Raw genomic sequence first — 26,972 nt, forward strand, 5'->3', positions numbered from 1 at the left:
AGAAGAGCAAAGTCCCGTGGGCATGTCCCATTTACCTGGGAACTTCAACACGCCTGAGGAATGGGGGCCATTGTGAGGCAGTGAAGGACGATGGCGGGCCCAGCCTTCGCGGCAAAGACTTCTCCCCACATTCTGAACGGCACTTTGCACACTGCATAAGAAGTTCAATTTGTAAGAATCTGTCTAAAAGATGTCACCACACACGCCAGGCAAAAGTATTCACCTGGGGAAGGAGCTAGTCATGTTTCACATTACAGACAATTTGGAGGACTCGATTTCATATTGCCGGACATGAGTGCAATACGAATGTAATTGTTTGGAGGCAATTTGAAGGAAAATCAAGTGTGCTTGCCTTGGAGTTCAAGGTCATGGAGCACCTTTATGAGCTGGAGTCTGGGGAGGAAGTTCTCTTGGAAATTACATCTGAGTTTTGAGTTGTCACTCTGGAACTGGGCGCCTCATTCTGGGTGAGCTGACAGCTCTCTAGAGGGAAAGTGGCCGCTCTGAAAAATCTCTCATCGTTCAAGAGTTACCTCTTGCAGTGTCACAAAAGACACCTTATTGCTCAGCACTTGACAGTGCTGTGGCCCAGAGCTCTTCAGACTTTTCGTGTGACAGTTGCACTGGTTAATTCTTAATTGTCAACTAGGAACAACCTAGAATTGCCCAAGAAGAAAGCCTCCGCTGTGGAAGTGTTTAGATTAGGTTGGTCTGTGGGCATGTCTGGACTGTGAACTGGTGTGAGAAGACCCAGTCCACTGGAGGTGACATCACTCCCTGCATTCGTTCCTGAGTTATACAGGACAGCCGAAGACTAGATGTGAGCAGAAGCAAGTGGACAGCTGGGTTCATTTGTTTCTCTCTGCTCTTGACTGCACATGTTATGTGACTTGCTGCTTGAATCCCTTGGTGATGGGCTGTCACCTAGAAGTGTAACTTAAATCATCTTCCTTCCTCTCCTAAGTCAATTTTGGTCAGGGTGTTTTATCCTAGCAACAGAAACGAAGGCAGGATGATAGTGTTGGTGACAGAGCATACAACAATGATGGAATCTAGTGGTAGTTTATTAAAATAAAAACTATCCCCCCAATCCTGTTGCCATTGTCATGTGTCTTGGCTTCTTTCACTTAGGAGTGGAGCCTCTATCTTACTACAAGAAGCAGTCTAGTTTTTGACCCACTCTACCCAACAGAATGTAGACAGAGCATGATGTCTTCCCAGTTCCAAGGTTAGACCTCAAGAGTCTTGTATAGGTCTGCCTTCTCTTGCAGCACCACTTCTGTCTTGTGAAAAATCCAGAGCTAGTTCTCTGGAGTGGGAAAGCCCACGTGCACTCTCAGAGACTCTTGGTCAGCAGGCTAATATCCAGCAGCAGGGATGCCTTGCCAATCCATGGTTAATATGTGAAGAATGTCAGTGTTAATCAGCTGTTTGTGATTATGGTAAATGCTTGAGACACTCAACCTACAGGATGAAGGATTTATCTTGGCTCATGTTTGTAGTCCATGATAGCTTGGCTCCATATTTTTCTGGGATGGTAGTGAGAAGTACATTGTAGCAAAGAGGTAGGATATTTAAAATCCAAACTATAACACAGAAAGGACCGGGGGGGGGGGGGAAGCATAACTGAATTTAGCTTTAAATCTCTAAAAGTGCAGAGTAGTTTTAAACTCAGCCATCAGTCCTGTGACCCACGCAAGTTCCCTACCCCATATGATGTGCGTGGTACCCTGAGAGCCACATCTGTGAAGCACTGGCCTAGTGCCACATGATCGCTGGGTAGCTTTGTGGCTTCAGGGTGAGTCACAGCGAAGCTCTGGCTAAGCTTCATCTGACTCAGAGCCCTCCAGACTCTGATTGCCTTGCTCTGGAAGATAAAGGAACACGGGGAGTCAGAAGAAGTCAGGACCCTCCTTCCACTCCTAGAAAAGCAAGATGAAGGGAAGGGACAGCTGTTATTCGGGGGGGGGGGTTGTCTGCATAGTTTGCAGAGGGTGAGGCCCAGGAGCAGTGACAGATGGAGGGAAGGTGGCCCATGTCCTTCTGGCTGGCTCTCTGCAGTGTGGACTTTCTTGCAGTGTGGGGTGTGAGCTTATAGAGTTGCCTGTGGAAATGTTGAATGTGTGGATTTGCAGGAGTCCTGTGGCCGGTGCTTCCAGTTTCACAACTATCAGGAAGGTTGGCTTGCTGTCCTTGTATCCCATAGCGGTCTGTTCTCTGGGGCTGATGTCTGGGTTCCAGGGCAGATCAGCACAGGATCTTGGCTCGTGACTGAGGTAAGGCTATACCTAAAACTCTTCTCAGATCCCCTGCAGCTGGGTTGAAACTGCTGACTTGAGTGGTAGATAGTTTTCAGACAACTAACTCAGCAAAGCACAGTTGTGAGAGTTGCTTGGTTGGCTTATGGCTCATGAGTTATTTCAAGAACTCACACGCTTTCCTTCTGTCTTCCCTGCCATTCTCACCAGGTAGACTCTGCCCTTAGCCTTAGAGCTGCACGTGTGTAGGGGACCATGTTGGAGAAAGCCTTTCCTGAAATTACCAAGAAAAAGTTATTTCTCCCTGTTCAGAGGTAGATCAGCTGCCAGAGCCTTCTGAACCTGCCAAGGACCATGATTGGCTGAGATCAACTCAGGACTCATCTTCTTGGTGCTGGAGAGGAAGTCACCCTGAGGATGTACACACATGGAGAAGGAACTGTGAGCAATTGGGACTTTGCCAGTAATAACTGCTGAGGCAAGAATGGCTGATGGATTGTGTATGGCAGGATAGGAAGAGCTGTGCTGACAGTAAACCTTGCTACCCGAGTGGCTTAGCACAGCACATTAATTCCACATACAGAGTCTGAGGAATGCTAGGTAGAATCTGTTACCCAGCTGGTGACTGGGGCTCTTGCTCCTCTTGGTCCTGCTCTTTGTGAATCTCCCAGGTCTCCTGTGGCCTCTCAGGTCTCCATATGACCTCCCAGGTCTCATGTGACTTCTTGGGTCTCCATGTGACTTCTTTGGTCTCCATGTATGTGGTCTTCAAGTTCTCCATAGCAATGGTAGAATATTTAGTTTATTTTAACAGATTATTTCCTTTTATATTTTGTATCTGTGTCTGCCTGTGTGTGTCTGTGGTGACCATGTCCACATGAGTGCAGGTGCCCGTGCATTCATGGAGGCCAGCAGAGGGCATAGGATCCCCTAGAGCTGCTGTGGTAGGAGGCTATGACCTGCCTGCTACAGGAGCTGAGAACAGAGCTTGGCTTCCCTGCAAGAGTAGTATTTGCTCTTAACGACCGAGGTATCCCTTCAGCCTGGAATCGTAAATTGCCCAGGAGTGACACAGTTCACGTTTGTCATTATGCATCTGTTAGACATAGTCCAGTGGCTCCAACCTAACTCAGGGGCTGATTGTGTGGTATTAGTGGCCACTTGAGAATCTCTTGAACATTGACTGTTTTTCCATAGCAGGCAATCAAGATGCAGAGGCGATAAATAAATCAACAAACAAGCAAGCAAATAAGTATATAAAGGGGAGCTGAACCTAGGGTAACTAAAGGATGCTGTTAGCATTGCAAACACTTGCTGGCTGTGTGTGAGACCCTGCTTCCCATCTTATTGGACTCTCACTGTGTCTGCTCTGGAGATGGTATGTTACATGTTACAGAAAATTCTTGTTTATAGTTTAAAACTATGTAAAGCGCCTCTGAGCACACCGGGGGCAGAGACTATGTAAATATTGGTGTCACTGTCACAGTGTTCTGATGCCCCTCCCATGATCTCCAGTTATTACCCAGCTGCACGTCTGCATTCTAACAAAGCAATAAATAATAACACTTAAATTTGGAGAGAAAAATGACTCTCCACAGAATTGCCTATTTTCCGCATGCCTTGAGTCAATAGCCCTGAAGACCCTTTGGTCTCTGTGAGATTAGTCACTTCCCTCCAAGTCCTGAAATGGTCTGCACAGTGCCATCACAATGACTCATCTGACTTCACAGATGGAGGGTGAGGTTTCTTGATGGATGCAGGCCTGTTTGTACCTTTAAGGGGCTGTGGATTGGATTTGGGATGCAGAGCTTTGGGTATGAATATCCTGTCAGTACAAAAATATAAGCTCTCCTGGAGCAAGAAGTTCTATTTACCCTCTCCACAGGGCCTAGTACAGTTCCCAGCTTACAATCAGAGCCCTGCGAACCTGATTTGATGGGAGACATGCAGACTGTATGGCCTCTGGGCTAGAATGTTCTCAGTTTCTAGGGAACTCTGTGCAGCCGAAGTCAGGGCATGGGTTCTGTATTTCATGTTGTCTTCTAAAAAGTCAATGTCATAGAAACATCTTTCCCCTGGGCAAAGGTCCAGTGTACAGGGCCTCACTCACTAACTTTAAAACAATGTACTCCATAGCCAAAGCCTATAAGGTCACAAAACCAACCATTAAAATGTAGTTACCTCACTGTGAACTTGTAACTTTTCTCTTGGTGTGGCCAAAAGCAACTCAAGGAAGAGAGTTTATTTGGCTTATGTATTCCAGGGAGCTACAGTCCACAATGGTGAGGAGGGTGTTGCAGGGAGAGAGACAGGAGAGAGAAAGAGAGAGAGAGAGAGAGAGAGAGAGAGAGAGAGAGAGAGAGAGAATGGGCACAAGAGTATGGCTAAACTATAAATCTTCAAGGCCCTCCTCCAGTGACGTATCCCTCCAACAAGGGCTCTTCTTCCACGGGTTCCACAACCTCCCCAAACAGATCACCAATAGGTGATCCAGTGTTCAAACACACAAGCCTCCGAGGAGCATTTCCCATTCACCCACAAAACATACTACGCAAGGAAAGACCCTGGGAGCAGATAGAATATTTAAGGAATTTCCTACATTAAAGTTCTTGGTAACAGAGCTATTTCATTCTTACTCAGAGCCCAGTGACTTCAACTGTACCGAGTGTTCTAAAATAGTCCTATAGCATGCCAGAGCAATGGTCAGTGCAAACTTGCAAACCTGATTGAAGGTTTGAGAATTTCCATGCCATAGAAGCAGCTGTTTCAAATGACAACGGACTTCTGTCTTGGGTAACATGGCAATATGCCCACTGTCTAGGCTGAAAAATATAAGACAGTTTACAGAATAGTGTGCAGAGTTTCTCTGTGCTCGAGAGAATGTGAGCAGATAGGTACGGGGCACTTATCACAACGGCAAGTTATGTAGAGCTGCTCTCTGCTTCCAGAGTGTGGAGTCCTGAGGGAGAAAGGGGAGGGAACTTTAGTCACATGGTCAGGGCAGGGAGAGGTGGGAATGTTTGTGTTTGGTCCATGAGAGCACATGGTAAGATCAACTACCCTAGGAATGAGGATGTCGGGGGGGGGGGGGGAAAGGATGTCAGGGCGCTTCCTGGAAGGAAGTAGTTCATTAATTACCATCTAGTGAACCAGGGTTCCATGTAGTTTTCTGTGAGGTGAACACACCAGCGTGTGTGGTGTCATCCAGTGTGGTGTGTGGCAGGTAGAACCGGAGAAGGGGCAGGAAGTGGGCACATGTGTGGAAGAAAGAGGACCCTGCAAAGACAGAGGAATCTGCTTTCGGAACCTTGAGCGTTCAATGATGTCAAGACAGAACCAGCTTGTCCTGATCTGCAGGGTCAGTGTTGCCAAAAGGTAGCTGGTACTCCAGGGTATTGACATTTGCAGTTTTATTTGCTTTTTTCTTAATATATACCAACATTTTTTGGGCACATACATTGAATATACTTCTTTTTGGTTTTTCATTTTTTTATTTTAAATTTCTTTTTATTTTTAGAAGCACTCTTATTTACATACCAATCCCCCCATTCTCTTGCTCTCCCATCCTCCCATGCTCCCCATGGACCCCCAAACCCACCCCCACCCACTCCCCAGGGATAGTGAGGCCCTCCATGGGGGACCATCAAAGTCTGTCATATCATTTGAGGAAGGACCCATGCCCTCTTTCCTGTATCTGGGCTACAATAGTATCCCTCCATAGGGAATGGGCTCCCAAAGTCCATTTGTGCTCTAAGGATAAACACTGGCTCCGCTGTTAGAGATCCCATAGACTGTCTTGGCCTCCTAGCTGACACCACATTCAGAGGGCTTGGTTCGGTCTAATGCTGTTTCCCCAGCTTTACGACTAGGGTCTCTGTGCTCTCACTAGGTCAGGTCAACTGTTTCTGTGGGTTTCTCCAGCACAGTTTTGGCTCATTTGCTCATCCCTCCTCCCTCTCTGCAATTGGATTCCAGGAGTATGGTTCAGTGCTTAGCTGTGGGTGACTGTTTCTGCTTCAATCAGCTACTGGATGAAGGCTCTAGGATGGCAAGCAATCTCATTATAGGGGAAGGGCATCAAAGGCATCCTCTCTACCACTGCCTGCATGCTTAGTTGGGGTCATCCCTGTGGATCCTCTAGCATTTCCCCTGTGCCAGACCTCTCTCCAAACCTATACTGGCTCCCTCTATCAAGGCATCTCCTTTCTTGCTCTCCTCTATTCCTTTCCTGTCTCAGTTCTACTGTTCTTTCTCCCCTCTCCCCTTCTCCCCATCATCCCTTCCCACCTCCTTCCTCCCCCCCTCCCCCCGTGCTCCCAATTTGCTCAGGGGTTCTTGTCCCCCTCCCCTTCTTCAGGAGACCATGCTTTCTTCTCTTGGGGTCCTCCTTGCTTCCTAGTTTCTCTGGTGGTATGGATTGTAGGCTGGTAATCCTTTGCTCTATGTCTAATATCCATACATGAGTGAGTACATACCCTAGCTTGTCTTCCTGTGACTGGATTACCTCACTCAGGATGTTTTCTTCCAGTTCCATCCATTTGCCTGTGAATTTCAAGATTTCATTGTTTTTTCCTCCATTGTGTAAACCACATTTTCTCCATCCATTCTTTGGTAGATGGGAATCTAGGTTGCTTCCAGGTTCTGGCTATTACAAACAATGCTGCTATGAACATAGTTGAACATATGTCCTTATTGTATGGGTGTGCATTCTTTGGGTGTATGCCCAAGAGAGGAATTGCTGGATCTTGAGTTGGACTGATAGCCATTTTCCTGAGAAACTGCCATACTGATTTCCAAAGTGGTCGTACAAGTTTGCACTTCCATTAGCAGTGGAGGAGAGTTCCCCTTTTCCCACATCCCCTCGGCATAAACTGTCATTGGTGTTTTTAATTTTAGCCATTCTGAGCAGTATAAGATGGTCTCTCAGAGTTGTTTTGAGTTGCATTTCCCTGATGGCTAAGAATATTGAACACTTTTTCAAGTGTCTTTCAGCCGTTTTAGATTCCTCTATTGAGAATTCTCTATTTAGTTCTGCACCCCACTTTTTAAATGGATTGTTTGGTGTTTTGGTGGCTAACTTCTTGAGTTCACTGTGTATTTTGGAAATCAGCCCTCTGGCAGATGTGGGATTGGTGAAGATCTATTCCCATTCTGTGGGCTGCCGTTTTGACTTGCTGACTGTGTCCTTTGCCTTACAAAGGCTTCTCAGTTTCAGGAGGTCCCATTTATTAATTGTCAATCTCAATGTCTGTGCTACTGGTGTTATGTTCAGGAATGGGTCTCCTGTACCAATTCATTCAAGGGTAATTTCCACTTTCTCTTCTAAGAGGTTCAGTGTGCCTGTATTTATGTTGAGGTCTTAGATCCATTTGGACTTAAGTTTTGTGCATGGTGATAGACATGGACCTATCTGCAATCTTCTACATGTTTGCATCCAGTTATGCCAATACCATTTGTTGAAGATGCTTTCTTTTTTCCATTTTTTTTGCCCAAAATCATGTGTTTGTAGGTGTGTGGGACCCTATCAAGGTTTTCAATTTGATTCCATTGGTCTGCCTGTCTACTTTTGTGCCAATACCAAGCTGTTTTCAGGACTATAGCTCTATAATAGAGCTTGAAGTCAGGGATGGTGTTGCCTCCGGAAGTTCCTTTATTGTACAGGGTTGTTTTGGCTATCCTGGGTCTTTTGTTTTTCCATATAAAGTTGAGTATTATTCTTTCAAGGTCTGGGAAGAATTGTGGTGGTATTTTCATGGGGATTGCATTGAATCTGTAGATTGCTTTTGGCAAGATTGCCATTTTTACTATGTTGATCCTACCTATCCAAGAGCATGGGAGATCTTTCCATTTTCTGGTATCTTCTTTAATTTCTTTCTTTAAAGACTCAAAGTTCTTACTGTACAGGTCTTTCACTTTTTTGGTTAGCATTACCCCAAGATATTTTATGTTGTTTGTGGCTACTGTAGAGGGTGATGTTTCTGTGATTTCTTTCTCAACCCATTTATCGTCTGTATATAGTAGGGCTACTGATTTTTTTTGAGTTAATTTTGTATTCTGCCACTGCTGAAGGTGTTTATCAGCTGTAGCAGTTCCTTGGTAGAGTTTTTTGGGTCACTTATGTAAACTTTCATATCATCTGCAAATAGTGAAAGTTTGGCTTCTTCCTTTCCAGTTTATATCCCCTTGATCTCCTTTTGTTGTCTCATTGCTCTAGCTAGGACTTCAAGTACAATATTGAAGAGATATGGAGAGAGTGGACAGCCTTGTTTTGTTTTTGATTTTAGAAGAATTGCATTGAGTTTCTCTCCATTTAGTTTGATGTTGGCTGTTGGTTTGCTGTATATTGTTTTTATTATGTTTAGGTATGTTCCTGCTATTCCTGTTCTCTCCAAGACCTTTATCATGAAGGGGTGTTGGATTTTGTCAAAGGCTTTTTCAGCATTTAGTGAGATGATCATGTGGTTTTTCTTCTTCAGTTTGTTTATATGATGGATTACATTGATGGATTTTCATATGTTGAACCATCCCTGCATCCCTGGGATGAAGCCTACTTGATCATAGTGGATGATTTTTCTGATGTGTTCTTGGATTCGATTCGCCAATAATTTGTTGAGTATTTTTGCATTGATGTTCATGAGGGATATTGCTCTCTATTTTAGTTGTATCTTTGTGTGGCTTGAGTATCAAAGTGATTGTAGCCTCATAAAAAGAGTTTGGCAATGTCCCTTCTGCTACTGTTGTTTGGAACAATTTTAGGAGTACTGGTGTTAGCTCTTCTTCTAATTCCTGGTAGAATTCTGCACTGAAACCCTTTTGCTCCTGGGCTGTTTTTGGTTGGAAGACTTTCGATGACTGCTTCTATGTCATTAGGGGTTATAGGTCCATTTAAATTGCTTATCTGTTCTTGATTTAATTTTGGTAAGTGATATCTATCTAGAAAATTGTCCATTTCCTTTAGATTTTCAAATTTTTTGGAGTACAGGTTTTCAAAGTATGACTTGATGATTCTCTGGATTTCCTCAGTGTCCATTGTTCTGTCCCTCTTTTCATTTTTGATTTTGTTTACTTCATGTTCTCTCTCTGCCTTTTGACTAGTTTGGATAAAGGCTTGTCTATCTTGTTGATTTTCTTGAAGAACAAACTCTTTGTTTCATTGATTCTTTGTAATGTTTTCCTAGTTTCTACTTTATTGATTTCAGCCCTCAATTTGATTATGTCCTGTTGTCTACTCCTCCGGGGTGAGTTTGCTTCCTTTTTTTTCTAGAGCTTTCAGTACAGGGTTTCTCTGTATAGCTCTGGATGTCCTGGAATTTGCTTTGTAGATCTGAATGGCCTCAAACTCATAGAGATCTGCCTGCTTCTGCCTCCTGAGTGTTGGGATTAAAGGCATGCATCATATTGTCCAGCAAACATATTTTGTTTTAAAGGGAAAACAGTTCTATGCATGTTATTTTGTTCTGGAAAGAAAAACATGGTATATTTTGTTGTTCAAATGTGAGGGATCCTGGACCAGGGAGATGGTTCAGTTGTCACAGTGCCTGCCATGTTAGCATGAGCCCACCTGAAATACCAGTTGCAGTGGCACGTGCCTATTACCTTAGTTCAGGGCAAGTGAAGTCAGGGGAATGCCTGGCACTCACTGGCTGCTTATATTAGATGAATCAGTGAGCTAGGAGTCAGTGACAGAGCCTGTCTCAAAAATTAAGTTGATACTAGAGGTTGACCTGTGGCCTCCAAATGTGTGTGTGGGCACCTACATGTGAGCACGAATGCACAAACAAGTGTGTGTGCACACGGAGAGAGGGAATAGTGCAGGGTAATGTGGACAGGAATCCAGGTACCTTTTGTAAACCCCACAGGATGCCTGGTCATGGAGAGGTGGCTCCAGTGCTTGGACTGGTAGTAGATGAGTTGTAAATGACACTACGGGGCCTGGAATTCACCTTTCTGCCAAGTACTGCCCCTAGGCTGAAGAAAAAATTGCTTCCTATGTATGTAGGCATATTCAAATGCACTTGACATGTTTCATGCATACTAATCTCTAAGTGAAATAAATTCAGAGTAATTCTTTGTAGATTTTCTCAATCAAACAACACAAAAAGCGTTATTGCCTACAAATGGGACTCTGAAAAGTATATTGTCACTAGAAATACCCACAAGACATAGAAGTTAAGAAGTACATTATTGCAAGGACACAGAAGACACACCACCTGGCCCTGACTCATAACCTGAGCACAACCCAAACTGTTGGTGTTGAGTGGATATCTGTGAAGATCAGGGACATGGCGGGCAGGTGGACTGAACCAAGGCTTGGATGCCAGGTCCCTTGATTCTGCAGGGTCTCTCCATTTAGCTCTTGCATTTCCTCCAGATATTGCAGGTGACTGCCTGGGAAGCCCCTCAGCTAGAGAGGCAGACATCCAGGGAGATTCTCACAGTAAGCCCGTAAAATCTCCTGATTTGATGATATGATGATTCCAGCAGTGGTAACTAACACAAAAGCAATATGAGAAACAAGAAGCTTGACATTTAGGAGCCTTTGAAAATGAGATGGTGGCTGTGGCAAGCTGGCCTGTCTGTTAAGGGCGGAGCATGCAGATAGATCAAGGGAAGACCCAGCTGCTTGTGTGCAGGAAGACGGGCAGGTGGGCAGGAAGTGAACACAGCGTTGTGCTGGAAATCATCAGGACCCTTGAGTCCTGTCTCTTTCAGTCGCTAACTGTGGGCTCACCCTGGGAACTAGGTATTGTCCTTCTTCCTTCCTTATTTTAGTCATTTATACATGTTATATAATATATAACTGTATATATTATATAACATGACATATAATTACACATGACATGCATATATTTATTATAACATATATTAATTACATATATAATTGCACATACACATATAAAGTATTGACCATACTCCCCCATTGTCCTCTATGATCGCCCCCTCCCTCCGCCACTAAACCCCTTCCTTCCAACAACTACCCTTCCTGACTTAATCTCTTTTTTGTGCCCCGATACATTAGAGTGTTTGCATAAGCATGGTTCTGGGGTTATTTGTTGGAGTATGGGGAATTTACCAGTGACTACAGCACAGATGACCATGACTCTCTCCTAGCAACCATTAGCGGCTGCTCAGGAAGGGCGGGACCGCAGAAGCTCCGCCTCCACTCACAAGAACACGTTGGCGGTGCCCCATCTTGTGCCCGTCTTATGCAGGTAACAACTGCAACTCTGAGTTCATGGGTCCAACAGCCATGTCATGTCTACACAACAGCGTTTCGGGATGCTCTTCTTATCTTGTAGCCGTTCCATTTTTTTCTGCCCCCCCCCTTTTGGTGATGTTCCCTGAGCATTGGAATGTGTACTATAGATGCCCTGAGCACTCAACAATCTTAGCACTTAATCAGCTTCGAGCCTTTGCATTAACTCTCATCCCATGTCAAAGGATCTGATCAGGGCGAGAACAGCATTTGTCTGATTGGGGGTCTCCTCCCGTCTCTCTGCAGTGTTCCTAAATGTACCAGGCTTTTTCTTTTGCGCCACCAACCAGCTCCCAAATCATGCCATGGAGACTGTTTATTATTTATAAAGGCTGGGCCTGGCTCAGGATAGCTATTTGAACAGAAAGTGATATGGCTGGGCAGAGAGAGGAATATAAGGTGGGTGGAGACAGGAACTCCCCCACCTCCTTTCGGTCTGAGAAGCTGTTGAGGTAAGAAGTGGCTGTGGCTGTCTCCTCTACTTCTCTGATCTTTCAGCATTTACTTTGCTATCTTCAAGTTTTTACTTTTAGGACCTATTAGAATTCAAGTTACATCTTTGACTAGTTAAAATAATATTCTAAAACACCTTACCTTTCTCTGGGAGGTCCTCTGTCCTTCCATGCCTTCCTGACACTTTTTCTTTGAGGCAGAGTCTAACTATGTAGCCCAGGGTGGCTTTGAACCTGTGGCAATCCTTCTGCATTTGCCTCCCAAGTGCTGAGGTTGTGAGTGTGCTACCACACCTGAACTAACACTTCCCAGCACTGCCACCTTAGTGGAGGTGTTAAACAACCATGAAAGGCTTGTTTAAAGAAAGATAGAGGGGTACACTCCCCCAAACCCCCACCACCAAGTGTCTGGCTCAATTGGGCTGGACAGGGCATGTGACTAAGTTATGTAAGGGACTCCTAGTTAGAGATGGTGCTCTAAGTTCTTAGGCTTAGAATCTCTCTCTGTGGAGGGGCCTGGGAAGGTCTTTCTTTCCACTGTGCCTGGCCAAACTCAAAGATAAGTTAGCAGTATATTTCCCTCAACAGTCTACAACCAAGTTCATGGCAGAACACATGGGTTAAGCAATGGTTCTTCATTGCTTATGTTATCTGGCACAGGAAGATGGCCATGATCATTTTTTCTACATGAACTCTATTCATTAGAGTTGAATAAAGTAAAATCACCCTAGTTATGTGGTAATAAAAGCCACGTAAGGGATGGAAAATACACAGAGAGTCTGCATACTGTGTGTTGTTGTATTTTCTTTGAATTGTTACTGAGGAAGGAGCAACAGGTGCTAAAAGACATTTGATTATAAATGCTGCTGGATTAACCCAACCTATATATTTTGAAAATGCCTTGAGTTCAAAATTTAAGTCTAAGGACCTGTTACTTTGGAAAAGAGGTTCTGTTTTTGTTTCCACAGAGGATGAAAAGCTGTGAATTCCTTCTAGACTGATATGGTTTGATCAGGCAAATTCCCCCTGAAGCAGTGTCCCAGGTGATCCAGCATCCAAGATAGCTGAGATGATGTAGCCTGGCAGACTATTACAGCCAGGATTTGCCCAGGTTTCTGGGTTTTCTCAGGATCCTTTTGGGATTGACAGTACCCCCATACAGCAGGAAGTAGTTTGGAGAGAATGATGCCCAAATTCCCAAATATAGTTTGTAAATGTTTTCATTTAAACACAGTTGGTTATAAATGGTTAATGATCACAGTCAATCTCCTTCTAAATAAAAAAGGGGAATATGATATAGAAATGAATACTTTGTATTGGTATGGATTTTGATTTATTGATACAAATTTAAGGTCAATTTTGTTGTAAGTATATTTCTGTTCTTGTTTAGATATTGTGTTGATACAGATCATTTAGAAATGTAATGTATAATTAAATACAGATTATATATGGTCACCTATAATAGTCAAAACATAGGTATGTTAATTAGCTTTCCTAGATATATAGAGGTGTATTTCAAATGGATAGGTATTCTTAAAACCTTTCAAAGACCTTCAGGATATGACATTTAAATGGTTTATTAGTGTTTTTCATGACAATGAGACACAACTGCTCCGTATAATACCAGTTATGTCAGAAAGGAAGATGGGCATCAAAGAAACTGGTCATGGAGTTTGCCTTCAACATGGCAGAAATAACCATTTCAGCAAGAAACTGCTCTTGCCTGGACTGTTTGACTAAATGTTGTATAAAGTGGACATGCAAGACCCACAGGAAAGTGACTGCTGAATTTGCCAAAACAAGATGGGACAGTCCTTCAGAGTTCCTGCTTCATGGAAGAGTCTGCCAGATATTCTGCAGAACACAGAGAAAAATGACTGACCAAAGGCCAATACAGGCAGGATAGTTTGAAATTTCCTGCTTTACTGAGAAATCTGCTAGACAAAAACCCCTATGGGCTGAAGATGAATGCCCCAATGGGACTTTGGGTGACTGTCCATGCAGCTAGATGTTTCTCAGTTCTAGAGTATATAAATTATCCTTCTGAAGTCTTTGATGGAGTTGAAAACAGAGAGTTGTGGTTAGGGTTTTTCTTAGTTATGATAAAAGATAAGCGACCTATTAAACTTTAGACTCACAAAGATAAGATAGATAATAGAATATTTTCTTTAAATTTTGCCAAATGCTAATGGAACTAAGTATTGTTAACTGTAGTTCTTACTTGATAACTGTTTTGTTATATATAAAATCTTTCTTTTTATTTAGACAGAAAAGAGATGATGGTGGATGTCCTTATGTATGTATGCTTCTCTTATTTGTTGATGAATAAAACACTGATTACCCAGTAGCCAGGCAGGGAGTATGGCGGGGCTATGAGACGAGGAGAATTCTGGGTAGAGGATGCAGAAAGAGAGAGAGAGAGATCACGAGAGAGACACCATGTAGCTGAATATGTTGGAACATTCTCCAGTAAGATAAGACCACATAGAAATACATAGATTAATAGTTATGGGTTAATAATTAAGAGAGAGAGCTAGCCAGTAAGAAGCCTGAGCCAGCCATCAGCCAAGCAGCTTATAATTAATGTAAGTCTCTGTGTGCTTATTTGGGGCTAATCGGTTGTGGAACAAAGTGGGACAGAAACTCTATCTACAACCAACTGTCTACCTGATCTATTTAGCCAGCCTTTGCTGGGCTTGAGTCTGCCTTGGGGGCTGATTTGGCTTCAGTGCTAGGGACTCAGGACTGAATGGCTCAGGGGCGATTCCTTGTGCAATGGAAGAGATGGAGACTTAGAACGGAGTCTGAGAATGAAGCCCATCACTTCTGTGATAAACAGGAGGAAGACCAGTGAATCCTCTGGGCCAATGGGGTGGCACACGATCCTATGAGACTGAACAGGGGATCTGAAGCACAGAGCCCCAGGCCTGCTCAGCAGGCTACATGAATCCCAGCCTTTACACCTGGGAAATGGGAAGGCTAAAGGTTGCACTTGCCTCTGTCTACATTCCAGACACAGCACAGGAAGCGGGTTTTTTTCAATCTCTTTAACCTGGGCAAGAGGAGTTTGCCTTCCTTTACATGGTAGCCTGGACTCTGGGTACCCAGAGAGTTTAATGCGCCTCTGTTTTTACTGACTTCATTGGAACAGTTCAGCTCTACTGTTGCCATCATCTTCAGCAGGCTACACCTAAGTTCATCTAAAGGGCAATGTCTGTCACAAATCCACCTGGTCAAGACAGAATGCTTTCTTTTTCTCTCTATGTGAGCTCTGCACTGTTCTGAGCATCTCCCTAGTATTTCTTTTTGGGCTATAGGATTGTTTGCTTTCCCAGTACAGAAAGTGTCTCTGTGAACTGTGTCTAGCACAGCATACCTACCAAGTCAGGGGCATGTGGAGGGTAGTGTTCACAGATGTCCCTGACGTGATCCCCATCAAAGCAACCTAGTCCCTGCACTGGATCTTCTGCAGGAATCTCTTTTGAAGTCTTGCATGGTTGGAGTGCATTCTTCTAAGAAGGCGAATATTTTGGTTCACTTAGCACAGGTCAATAACACTTTTGAAGTCCATCGAACCCTGGAAAGTACAAAGGGTTGGAATTGGGTGACTTAATTAGCCTGTGCAGGCTAATGGAACGTATTCTGAGGACACAAAGTCTACCTGTGGGTAAGGAAGCCATATGGATGTGTGGAGTAGGATGAAGGGTGATTTGTGTTACAACCTTCTGTATTCCGATGGCTACATCAAAGTCAGTGGAAACCAGGGGTGATGTCCAGGGTGTCTGCATGAGTTGTTAGCATTTCGGAGAATAGAGACGGGAGGCACAGCTTCCCACCGTCACCTGCAGTGGCTTGACAAATTACCTGCTTTTTCAGGACCTCTGCTCAAGCCAAACCTGGGTCCATGGCTTTATTGCAGAAAAGGAATTTAGGATTAGCATATGAAGCCAAGGTGGGGTTGAATAAAGATTCATTAATCTAGACTTGAGCTCAAGGTTAAGAGAAAGGGAGGCACTCAGGAGATAATAAGACACACCTTGGAGCATGGGTGTGAGCATGTGTGTGAGCATGGGTGTGGACTTGTCAAAGAAGAGTCATGGGGAGAAAGACATACTTAAGAGTGAGTAAAGCCTAAGGGGCTGTCACAGTTCACTGTTTTCCAAACTTGTCATATAGAGGATTTTGGCAGGGGTGGAAGTTACCATCTGTACTTGAGGGGTGACTGAAGACTCTAGATGAGGTAATCACGTGATTCTAGAGGTGTTCAAGATAGTATTACAGCTGATAGGATCCTTGGGATGCAGAAAGATATACTATGTACTCTATAAGCAGAGTGGAGAGTCTGTTTGGGGATTCTCAGAAATGTCTGGGGAAAGGAAGGAAGCCCTACTCATGCCTTGACCCTGGTTCACTGTGACCTTAATATAAAATATTATATATGAAAGGAATATTACTTCTAGGTTTGTGTCTTCACAGCAGTACTGTGGTTGGTACTGCTTCAATTCTTGCTGTCAATTGATAAGGGGCTTGAATCAAATTCTGGGATCAGGGGCTGCTTTCCTGTCCCATGTCCCCCTGTCCTTGGCTCTCTCTTATTCATCAGGTTTTTTTTTTTTTTTTTCTTACATTTAAGCTGGGGTTGTGCTATAGTAATTATGCTTACCTTAAAATCGGGCATTGAGACTGCTTAAAACCAGAGGCTGGGTTTCCCTAAAAGATTATGACATAGCATTTCTTGGCTTGGGGTTTTCATGTGGGATGAGATGCACAATGTATTTTGGCCTCTATGGCTGTTGCACCGCTACCCTGCTCACCTACGCTGCATGGCTACGCTGGGACTCCCTCTCTGGATAAGTCCATGCTGGTGGTTCCTCTGTGCTTTGAGATCCGTCCTGGGAACACAAGCCTTCACCACCAAGGGGGACGTGGACTAGGCACACCTTTCCTTGCCTGCTGCGTCTTCGTGAACTGTGAACTGAGAAAACACACACCTTCCCCCCATCCCCTGCAAGGCCAGTCTGCATCGACATCCATCAACCTGCTCCCCTGTGGAGACAATGTTTACCTTGGGGCTCCCTTCATAAACAGTGCGCTTGGGCTGCTGCAAGATGAATGGCTTCCCAAGGAGGCCCAGGAACTGGGATGTGAAAGAAAGGGAGCTTGGGGTGTGGAGCCCAGGCATGGGAAGACGGCTACCGCCATTCGGTCTTTGAAATTTATTCATTGACAAATAATTGAGGGTTACAAGTGATGGATTCTTCTCTGTTTATATGTATTATAGGGAGACTTGGGTTAATTAACATATCCATGGCCCAGTTTATTTTGAAAATGTTAAAACTTCACATAGCCACAGTCTGAGAGCATTAAGAAAGGGCAGTTTCTGTTTCTATCATTAAACAGTACACCATAGAGAAATTCCCATTTGAAATGAAATTAGCCGGGACGTGACCTACTTGGCTCCTACAATGGCCTCCTAGTGCCTGCTAGTCATTAAGCTTGTTGTCACAATGTCTGTCACGGGGTTGGGGGGTGGGGGTGGGGTGTGTGTATGAGATGTAAAGAAACTATTACATTTCTTCTTTTAAAAATTATTTGTCTTTTTATTATTTTTAATCATGTATGTCTGCACATGTCTGTGTGAGATGTATGCAGGTGGTGCATGTCTGTGTGAGGTGTATGCAGGTGGTGCCCTTAGAGGCCAGAAGCCTGCACTGAGTCCCCTCCCTGGAGCTGGAGTTACAGGCTTTTGTGAGCCATCTGAGATGGGTGCTTGGAACCAAACTCAGGGCCTTTGGAAGGGCTGTATGTGTTCTTAATGCGCGAGCCATCTCTTCAATCTCTGATTTCTCCTCTTGAAACAAGTGCTTTAGTTTTTAGTTATTCCAGGTTCATTATTATCACTTCAGCAACCTGCCCGAACAACTTGCTTTACACAACGTGCAAACTTACTCCAAACTTCCGAGGGCTGAACAGTGTGCATGGATGTGAAGCAGCCTCTCATCCTGAAGCGTGGCGGGAACCTCGGAGGATCCCACGGCGGGCGAGGGTGACCGAGGTGGGGGGCGAACACCCCAGGCAGACAGAGCCTAGTGAGACACTATTATTAGAAAGGGAAAGTGGGAGGGAAAGAGAAAAGCGGTAAAGAGACAGAGAGAGGACAGAGAGAAGAGGGAGACAGGAAAAGTCCTGTCTGCCCCAGGGGAACAGTGGGAGAGAGAGAGGGAAAGGGGGCATAAGTGGGCAGGGTCTGTCTTCTAAAGGGTCCTTTGCAGCTGCCTGCAGACTACCCAACCCTGAGACCCTGGGCTGACCAGGGCACTGCCTTAGTGCATTCTGCCAGGTGACAGGGGCAGGCCAGCATATGCAGGAATCCTTACACAACTGGGTTAGCTTATGACAGTATGTAGGACTTGTGAACCCTGGCATTGAAAGAGAAGTTTCTTCCCTTAGATTCTAGCAAGAGTGATTCATACAAGTTTTTTTTTGGAATTCAAATTGAACTCATTTATCAGAACGAACGTCTTGAAAATCCAATTAGAAACCCGTGGAACTGCCGATCAGCTAATTTAATCTTCTATATAATATTTATAACAAAAAGGAGCAGTCCCTGGTCACCCTTCTCTCTGCTCTCGACACTCATTCGCAGAGGTAATTAGTATCTTCAGGTCTTCACTAGCTTCACCTGGACTTCTCTGCTTGTCTCTGAATTATCCACAAATGTATCTTTTTCAGTGTTGGATGAACTATTGATTTCCTCCTATAGACGAAGATGATTGAGATCTCTGTATAGTTTTCCCTGGAGTTACCTCTCGGTAGTTGTTTTAGGAACCATGTAACATACACATTGTCTTAGTTCCTGTTCTATTGCTGTCTACTCCAGGGACACTAGTGCCTATGCTAAGGTAACCATGTAACATACACATTGTCTTAGTTCCTGTTCTATTGCTGTCTACTCCAGGGACACTAGTGCCTATGCTAAGGTAACCATGTAACATACACATTGTCTTAGTTCCTGTTCTATTGCTGTCTACTCCAGGGACACCATGACCAAGGACAACTTTAGCATTGAATTTGTTGTTCATAGTTGTAGAGGGCAGTAGAGATCATGGCCATTGTGGCAGGAAGCAGATAGGTATGACATTGTACCAGTAGCTGAGAGATTTACATTCTGATCTGCAGGCATGGGAGGAGAGAGAGAGAGGGGGGGACAGAGAGAGAGAGAGAGAGAGGGAGGGACAGAGAGAGACGAGAGACACAGAGAGAGCAAGCCTAGCATAGGGCTTTTGAAACCCATACCCAGTGACACCCCTCCTCCAAGGCCACACCTCCTACACAGTTCATCACATATGCAAATATGTGAGTTCATGGGGGCCATTCTCATTCAGTCCACCAGATAGGATATATATTTGACTAAACACACAATCAGTACACACATGTGCATGTGTGCATGCTGATCTCTCTACCATTTTGGTACATTCCCTTCCGCTATGTCCTGGGTCCGATTCCTTTCACTAGTTCCCATGGCTTCCCACTTGTTCTTTCTGGGTTTGGGCGAAGATTGTCCTGGTGTAGATTTCTGAGAAACACGACATGGCAAAGGTAACTGGGAAGGCTTGGCTCTGTTATTCTTGCTGTTCAACCCTTTACAACATGGCCGACTAGTGTGAGGATCTGCCTGATGAAGGACTTTTCCTCAGGTGCTGGGGATGGAGTGCAGGACTTTGCACATGGCAGCAAATGCTCTACCATGGAGTCACAGCCCTGGCGCTTTCCTTGGGACTTTAGAGATATCCCACACTTCCCACTTCTCCTTTCCATCATCTCCACCTGACATGTGGTGTGGTTGCTAGTTAGAGTCTGACTCTCCTGAGTGGTGGACTTAGGGTCTATGCTCATTCCCACTGTTTAAAACATGGCCATGGATTTCTGAGAATTCTCATCTTTCTCTGGACTATGCTTAGTCAGTCTTTCAAATCTGTAATACAAGTTTTCTGGTACATCCCCCTCAAGTGAAATTATGTTCCGGTAACTTTCCCACCAGGCTTTTTTTTTTCAGCCCCCGAGGCTCTCATTAGTTGATTTGTCCTGTGCGGGTACTGATTTTCTAATTTTCTCCTTTTACACCTTAACCAGTTTAAAGATGGTTCATTTAAGAAACTTCCTTAACTTTGTTTTTCTACCCTTTGTTGCATTTTTCATTTCTCTTATAATTTTCAAATTTTTATTTTCTAAATCACACTTATGTGTTCTTTAAAAAAATAACACCATGTTCTTGTGTCACCATTCTGAAGATGTAAATTAAAGCATCCATTAGATGTTTTCCTCTGGTCCCAGAACTAGCTCCTTTTACCCTGTTTGTTATTTTTAATCCTGTCTTTCACATTAGACACTTTTCTCAAGGACCAAAGGATCTTAAGATTTCTGCTGGTTTTCTTTAATTGATGGCTAAAGAAATTACCTAAGGGCTTGGCAGTGTAGGCTTCACTCCTTGGTGGGTGAGAGGCTTGTACCTCAGAGAATTTCCCGCTCTTTCAATGCATGGTCATTTTTCCTTGACTTCTGATTTTCCCAGAGAAAACATCCTCCTTTTCTACCTGGATGATGTGAACTTGACTAAGGAATTTCAGGAATCCCCTAGAAAGGGAAATTGGAAAGGCGGGAAGAGTTTGGGCTGGGGAGGGGCAAGGCTTGCAGTGTTTTCCTGTCGCACAGCCTCCTGAGTCCAACATGGCATTCTTGAAATCCCCCGAGCCTCCAGTCATGTTGGATGAGAATAGAAGATCTTTCTTACCAGCATGTTCTGGGGTGTGGTGGGGATTCCTAGGTCTAAGAACCCCTGGACCTCCCACTTCTGTCCCATGCTTTTGTTTGGGGGCCTCTTCCACTTACAGCTAACTCTCATTTTGGTTTGTTTTCTTTTTCTTGTGTTAGTTTTCTAGCCTCAGATGTAAGATGGTTTCTTCCTTTTGGTTTCTAAATCTTGTTATCATTGGCCTGCTCATCTTGTTAGATTTCAAAATGCTCTTTTAAATCCATTTACTGAAATTGTAGAGAGGGTTCATTTTTTCCTGCTTTTTAGACAGCACAGTAAGCGCTTGCTCTGCGTGTTTAATGGGACCTCCCCACTCTCATTTCTTCATTGCTGGTGAAGGAGCCACAGGGAGGGTGAAGTTCAGTTTGGGTCATGCGGATATTTGGAGGGTGATCTCAAGTTTGTGGCGCAGCCTAGTTTTACCTCTTCTGTTCCTGAGCTGTTTTATTGAATTCACGGTTTACCTCCATGAACCCTGTCTCCAAACTTTTCCTGCTACCTTGGCCAACATTACTGCCAGTAAAAATCTGTATTGATTTATTTAAAGTCTCCCCTTCTCCTTAATTTTATCCAAGAAATTTTGATTCAATTACTTTTCTGTATTGATTCTATTTGTTCTTTGACAGTTTCATACATGGATATGACATATCCTGGTCGCTCTCACCCAGCACCCTCTTTTATTTCCCTTTCCTACATTCTTGCCTTGTTTTCCTTTTGAGATCCACTAAGTTTAACCAGGGCTTTCTCTGTGAGCCTGGGTTTGGAACTATCCAGTGGCACCAAGTGGGCTCACAACTGGGCACCCGGCTGATGACAATGCCCTCTCCCAGGATGCATCAGCAGCCAGTAGTTCAGCTGGGAAGGAGCAGGGCCCATGAACCTCTCCCTGACCCTAATCGACTGATGACAGTCCCCGTCTTGTGCAGACCCACTCGGGGTAGCATGTCTGCAAGTCGGGGGGGGGGGTGCCAAGAGCCTGGATTGCTTTGAAGTCTCTGGAGCTTTCCCAAATATCTATTTTTTGAAGTATTATCTTTTGATTCTGGGGATTGAATGTAAGACCTCATTTAAGCTCAGTGCACACACTACCACTGAGCCTCCAGATATTTCTTTCTTTTGTTTTTTTGGTTTTTCGAGACAGGGTTTCTCTGTGGCTTTGGAGGCTGTCCTGGAACTAGCTCTTGTAGACCAGGCTGGTCTCGAACTCACAGAGCTCTACCTGCCTCTGCCTCCCTAGTGCTGTGATTAAAGGCATGCGCCACCACCACCTGGCTAAATATTTCTTGATTCGATCCACGTGGCAGACATTTATTGAGCAGCCGATTGAATTTATCGTGGAGTAAGGACAATGAATGTCTACCAAACACTCACATTCTGAGGACTCTCACCAGCTGTATGACTACATTCAGGCTACTTACCATCTCTGATCTCACGCTCATCACCTGTGACATAGTGTTAACAAGGCATGAGTATCAAATGCTGTCTGGAAAGGGCTTAGCACTGTAAGTGTGTGTTGTAAACTATGGGCTACTCGTTATCATGGTCATTGTTTCTGTGGAGGAAAAATGAAAACCCTGCAAAGGCTTTAACATGTGCCAGTGTGTACATGTGCCTGTAGGAAAGGCTGACTCAGTCTGGAGTCAACTACTGTGTTGATGAATCTCCTGGTTGCTGGTCAATTATTTAAAAGGAATCAGCAGAAAATTTTCCCACAGAGAGCAATTGTCCTCTGATTTATTGCTTGCATAACTTGTGATTTATCAGGAAGCGTGTTTGTTTTTATCTGAATTTGGAAGCTGAGCCACAGACTCTGATGGCCATGAGAAATTATGGGATGTCAAAAGAGGTGCAGAACCATATAATGAAATTTTATGAGTTAAAGCCGTGCGGCTCTTAGAAGGAAACTGGAGACTGTAGGAGAGGAAGAACAGAAGCGGTGGGTTGCCATGTTTGTGTTAGTTGAGATTCTAATTTGCCCCCTTAAACTGCTTGGGGGCAAGAGGAGAGAGGGTGTATCAGTCATCCAGTGCAAGCAAAGACCCTGGTTGTCTTGAGTCCACTGCAGTGAAAACAAAATCGAGGTTCTTGCCTAAGCTTACCGAGAGTGAGCCAAGCACAGACATTAGCAAACAAAACAACATCACTGGAAACAGATCAGAGTCATGGGGCAAGACTTCCTGGGCACCAGAAGGCTGTGGTCACAGCCATCATGAGAAAAGGAAGGAGAGGGGTGGAGGAAAAGACAGGAATGCGTTTTGGGATTCTGTTTTGTCTGCAAGACATGGAGACAGGGATAATTCTAACTTGTGGAGATGTTTCTGGTTTGTTAGGGAAAGAATTATGAATATGTAAACATGGGAATATCTTTAGATATCAAATGTAAACAACCCCCCCGGGGGCATAGGTGTCTTCTGTCTGAATTTCCGTAGAAGGAGAAAAAACAGGAGTCAATAAAAGATCAGAAGGAACTTGCTGCAAGAGCGTGAAGGGAGGCCATCACCCCAACACTTGTTCCATCTTTCTTAATGTGGCTGGTGGCTTACATATTTTAACTGTGGTGATCGTGGCTTTCTTTTCTGGATCCTGTTCTTTTTGTATAAACATTGCGATGATTTCAATCAGGTTAATCTAGGTGGAGATTTCTTGGCACGTCTGAGCAGTGGCATTCAAAGAGAAGCAAGAGAATGATTAACTCTTGGTTTGGAATAGAGGCTCTTTCTGGAAGAGGATGGAATGAGGGAGGGAAGTGGCAATAAATGGCAGGCTGTGGCCAGGTGAGCTTTACAGAGAGTGTAGAAACCACCTTGGGCTCATTCCACACATCAGTGGCTTCCTCAAGAGAGGGGCTTTGAGTGTGGTCCATCTCCTCTCACAAAGTCAAAGCTGTCCATTTCTGGTCTGGACAATTTGGCCTCCAATTCTTGACCCTATGGTGAGGTGCTTGTGTTTTGGTCTTGTTTGGGAGAAACACTGTGATGTCTCATATTCCGGTCTCTTCTTTGTGGAGGAGCACAGATCATGTCCCAGCAGGAGGGGGTGTGGCTCAAAGCTGATACTGAAGGGGCCATTACAAGATGGCACTGAGAGGAAACTACAGAGGAGAGGCTTCTAGTATTTACTAAGAAAAACAATTGGCTGCCCAAAGTCACACTGGATGAGGTCATCACGATCAAACACCGTGCCCGAGAGAGGATAGGACACTAGATACATAATAGGAATACCTTTAAAATTATTGGATAATACTTTTCCCGCCCTGTGGTTTTTACTTTAAAAGGACTCACTGCTAAAAAATAAATGAGTTCTCGCTTTGACCTGATGCCCTGTTGCACCTGACTGTCTCCAGTTCCGGAGACAGGCAAAGAGAGCACTCCACCCTCTCCAACTTTTGGAGTCACAGAGTCTGGGACTTAGTTCCTACTTGGGATACTTCCCAAGTAGTCATTTTGAGCTCTTAATTCTTGTCTGCTGACTAAACTCACTTGCATAGTAGGTACAACCCCAGTCAGGAAGGATGTTGTCATTGTTGGGAGTAAGGACTGGCTAACATTGCCATGGCTAAGAATCTTAGGGGTGACTCAGATTGTTGGCTTTTCTTGAGAACCATTAACCACCATTGAATAACCAATTCTGATAGAATTCAGCATGATGAACACACAACATTGCTCTGGTAAGAAGCTATTCACTTGTAAATCACCACCTGTAAATTTGGTCTATCTTCCAAATAAAAATGCAAGCTTTATTTAGGCATGTCCTTACCTATGACATTAACACCTCTCGCTTATATTTCTTGATGGTCAGACCTTCTATCGCATCTCAATTTTGGCTGTGAGAGTCAGAGTAAATTTCATATAAAACCGTGTTTTAATGTGGACTGTTCCAAACATGTCTTTCAAATTTGTGGAGAAATCAGGTCAGCAGACTTTTGTTTGTTAGAAATTGAATATTATTCCTCTCATGAGATACCATTCATCTATGCCATTTCCGGGACTCGAAGAGTCCTTTAATGCCAAAGAGTCCCATTTTATACTTTTTTATGTCTCCAGTGCCCAACAAGGGACTCTTCTGAATTGAATTATGTAGTCATTTATGCAGTGAGGCATTTTCAGGATGCTCAATGCATAGGTATTTCTGGATGCCAGGATCAAGTCCTGACTCAGACAGGATATGATTTTACAATGAGGGAAGGGAGGAAAAGGAGGAGGAGGAGGAGCAGGAGACAGGATGTCTTGTGTTTGGGGGGCTGATCTTGGTGAGCTGGATTCATTCAGGTTCCTGTCACCCTGGTCTAGATCCCTAGGAGTCAAGTGTTGGACTGAATGTTTGTGCCAGAAAAGATGAGCATAGGTTAGGTGCTTACTCTACACGTGTTCACTGTAACTCCGTGTGTCTGGTGGGTTACTGGAGTGGTTAGGGTCAGAGCTTGAACTCTGGCAGCTCTAACAAGCAAGGCACTGCCCGATGCTACTGGATAGGCCAATTCGAGAGACAAGCAATAGTGAAGAGTAGAAAAGAGGGTTTGTCCAATGAGACCTGTGGCGTCGACTAAGTCCAAGTATCAGGCGAAAGCCTGGAGATTTAGTTAAACACTGAGACATCTGGCCACTTGTGGTATGTGTGTCTTTCCCTCTTTATTTGTCTGCTGTTTTCCAGAAAGAGAGAGAGAGCAGCCTCATATACACTTCCAGCACAGTGGAAAAACCCCAGGTGCAAGAGCTCGTGGAAGAAGAGCTCGTGTTTTCCCAGGTGTAGTGGGGCGAGGCCGGGGCTGTAAGTCAGGACTAGAACACAGGATGCACCTGTGGTTATTGGCTGACAAGCAACTCACAGAGACCTTGTGGGGGCTGGGACCCAACAAGACCACCCTGGGAAGAGGACCAAAGGGGTCATGTGACCCCCTGTCAGACACCCGCCATTAGGCTGTTTAAACAGAGGGCCACAGGTGGTAACTAAGCCATCCTCCATCAATGTAGACCCACCCACCATTGACCAGTCTTTGTCCCACCATTGATCCAGTCTCTCTAGCATGGTGGTCTGGCAAGCTGTCAGTTTCTCCTCTGGCTGGGACCAGGCTTCAGCCTTTCTCTCTTCTCACTGTGAGATTCCTATGGAAATTCCAACTTCTTGGGGTTCAGTGTTTCAAGAGGATGATAGCTGAAGCAGCCCAGGGGACGGGGGACTTGAGGTCTTCATTCCTCCAGGATACTGCTGACAAGGGGAAACCTGAGCTGTCCAGAGAGCCCCACGTATCTAGTCTCCCTTAGGTAATACTAGGCTAAGCCTGCAAAATACCTTGCCTTCTGGTTCCAAACAGTCCCCTGTCTACAGTGGCTTGCTTTTCTTTTTAATATTTTTAGTAATTTTTTTTTCTTGAGATCAGGCCAACATAAAAGCTGTCATGGAAGATGCGCTGCCTGAATGGGTGCTGGAGGATTAGTTTGATAGCTGCAAGTTTCTCCTTTGCTACCCTCTCCTACCCCCAAATTACTTTGGAAGGATGTAAAAGCTGCGTGCAGCTTTGATTGAAACCATAATGCCACGCTGTATTGCGTGTCTCAGCTCACCTCCTTCCCGCATGGCTTAGTTACTATTGGATGAGCACAATTAAATGCCAGCAGTCATTATAGCTCAGTGACTGCAAGGGAGACCTTGCTACACCAGCTAATGAGCAACTCCTGCTAAATATTCATGAGTGTTAATATCAGCCAAGTCTCCCTAATCTCTGGCTCAATTAGATTTTCACCTGTGAGGCTTTTTTTTTTATGTAAACAAGGAAGCAGAAATGGCCAGGGAAGCACGCCTTGAAGCCAGCAGGTGTGCCCACACCAAGGGTTTGTTGATTTGACTCCCCAGGGTGGCCCCAGGCAGAGAAAATATTTGAGCAGCGTAGAATGAAGAGTGTGCACCTCCCTCCCAGGGATCTAGCACAGGTGTAGACTGTCTGACCATGTCCTGGTCAGACACTTGGCAAGGCACTTGAAGCCAGAGCGTGTGCATTAGATAAATTAGATAGAACCTCAAGAACCAGATCATGTACCACTGACTGGTGCTCTGAGAGGTCAAAGAAGAAAGATTAACAGGAGGAAAACGGGATAACAGGGGTTGACAGGAGAGCCAAGTAGTGCTTTCTCTGGGTCTTAACACATTGATAGGAATTGCAGAGTTTGAGAGGAAGGCGAAGGCAGCCATGAAAGTAA

At 44.4% G+C, this 26,972-nt stretch overlaps 1 long non-coding RNA gene across 2 annotated transcripts in view; it reads left to right on the forward strand.

The window, feature by feature from the left end:
* Positions 1–1,866: 1,866 nt before the first annotated feature.
* LOC103163594 overlaps positions 1,867–26,972 on the forward strand; it is a 31,893-nt gene continuing 6,787 nt past the window's right edge. Inside the window, exons 1-2 of one of the 2 annotated variants that reach the window (XR_003483634.2) lie at positions 1,867–2,276; positions 2,469–3,636. This is a non-coding gene — a long non-coding RNA (uncharacterized LOC103163594). Of the gene's footprint in view, positions 2,277–2,468; positions 4,451–26,972 lie in introns of those variants that run through there. The other variant, XR_004768937.1, reaches the window with a different exon arrangement.

Source organism: Cricetulus griseus, chromosome 3, assembly GCF_003668045.3.
Source record: "Cricetulus griseus strain 17A/GY chromosome 3, alternate assembly CriGri-PICRH-1.0, whole genome shotgun sequence".
Classification (NCBI taxonomy): Eukaryota; Metazoa; Chordata; class Mammalia; order Rodentia; family Cricetidae; genus Cricetulus; species Cricetulus griseus.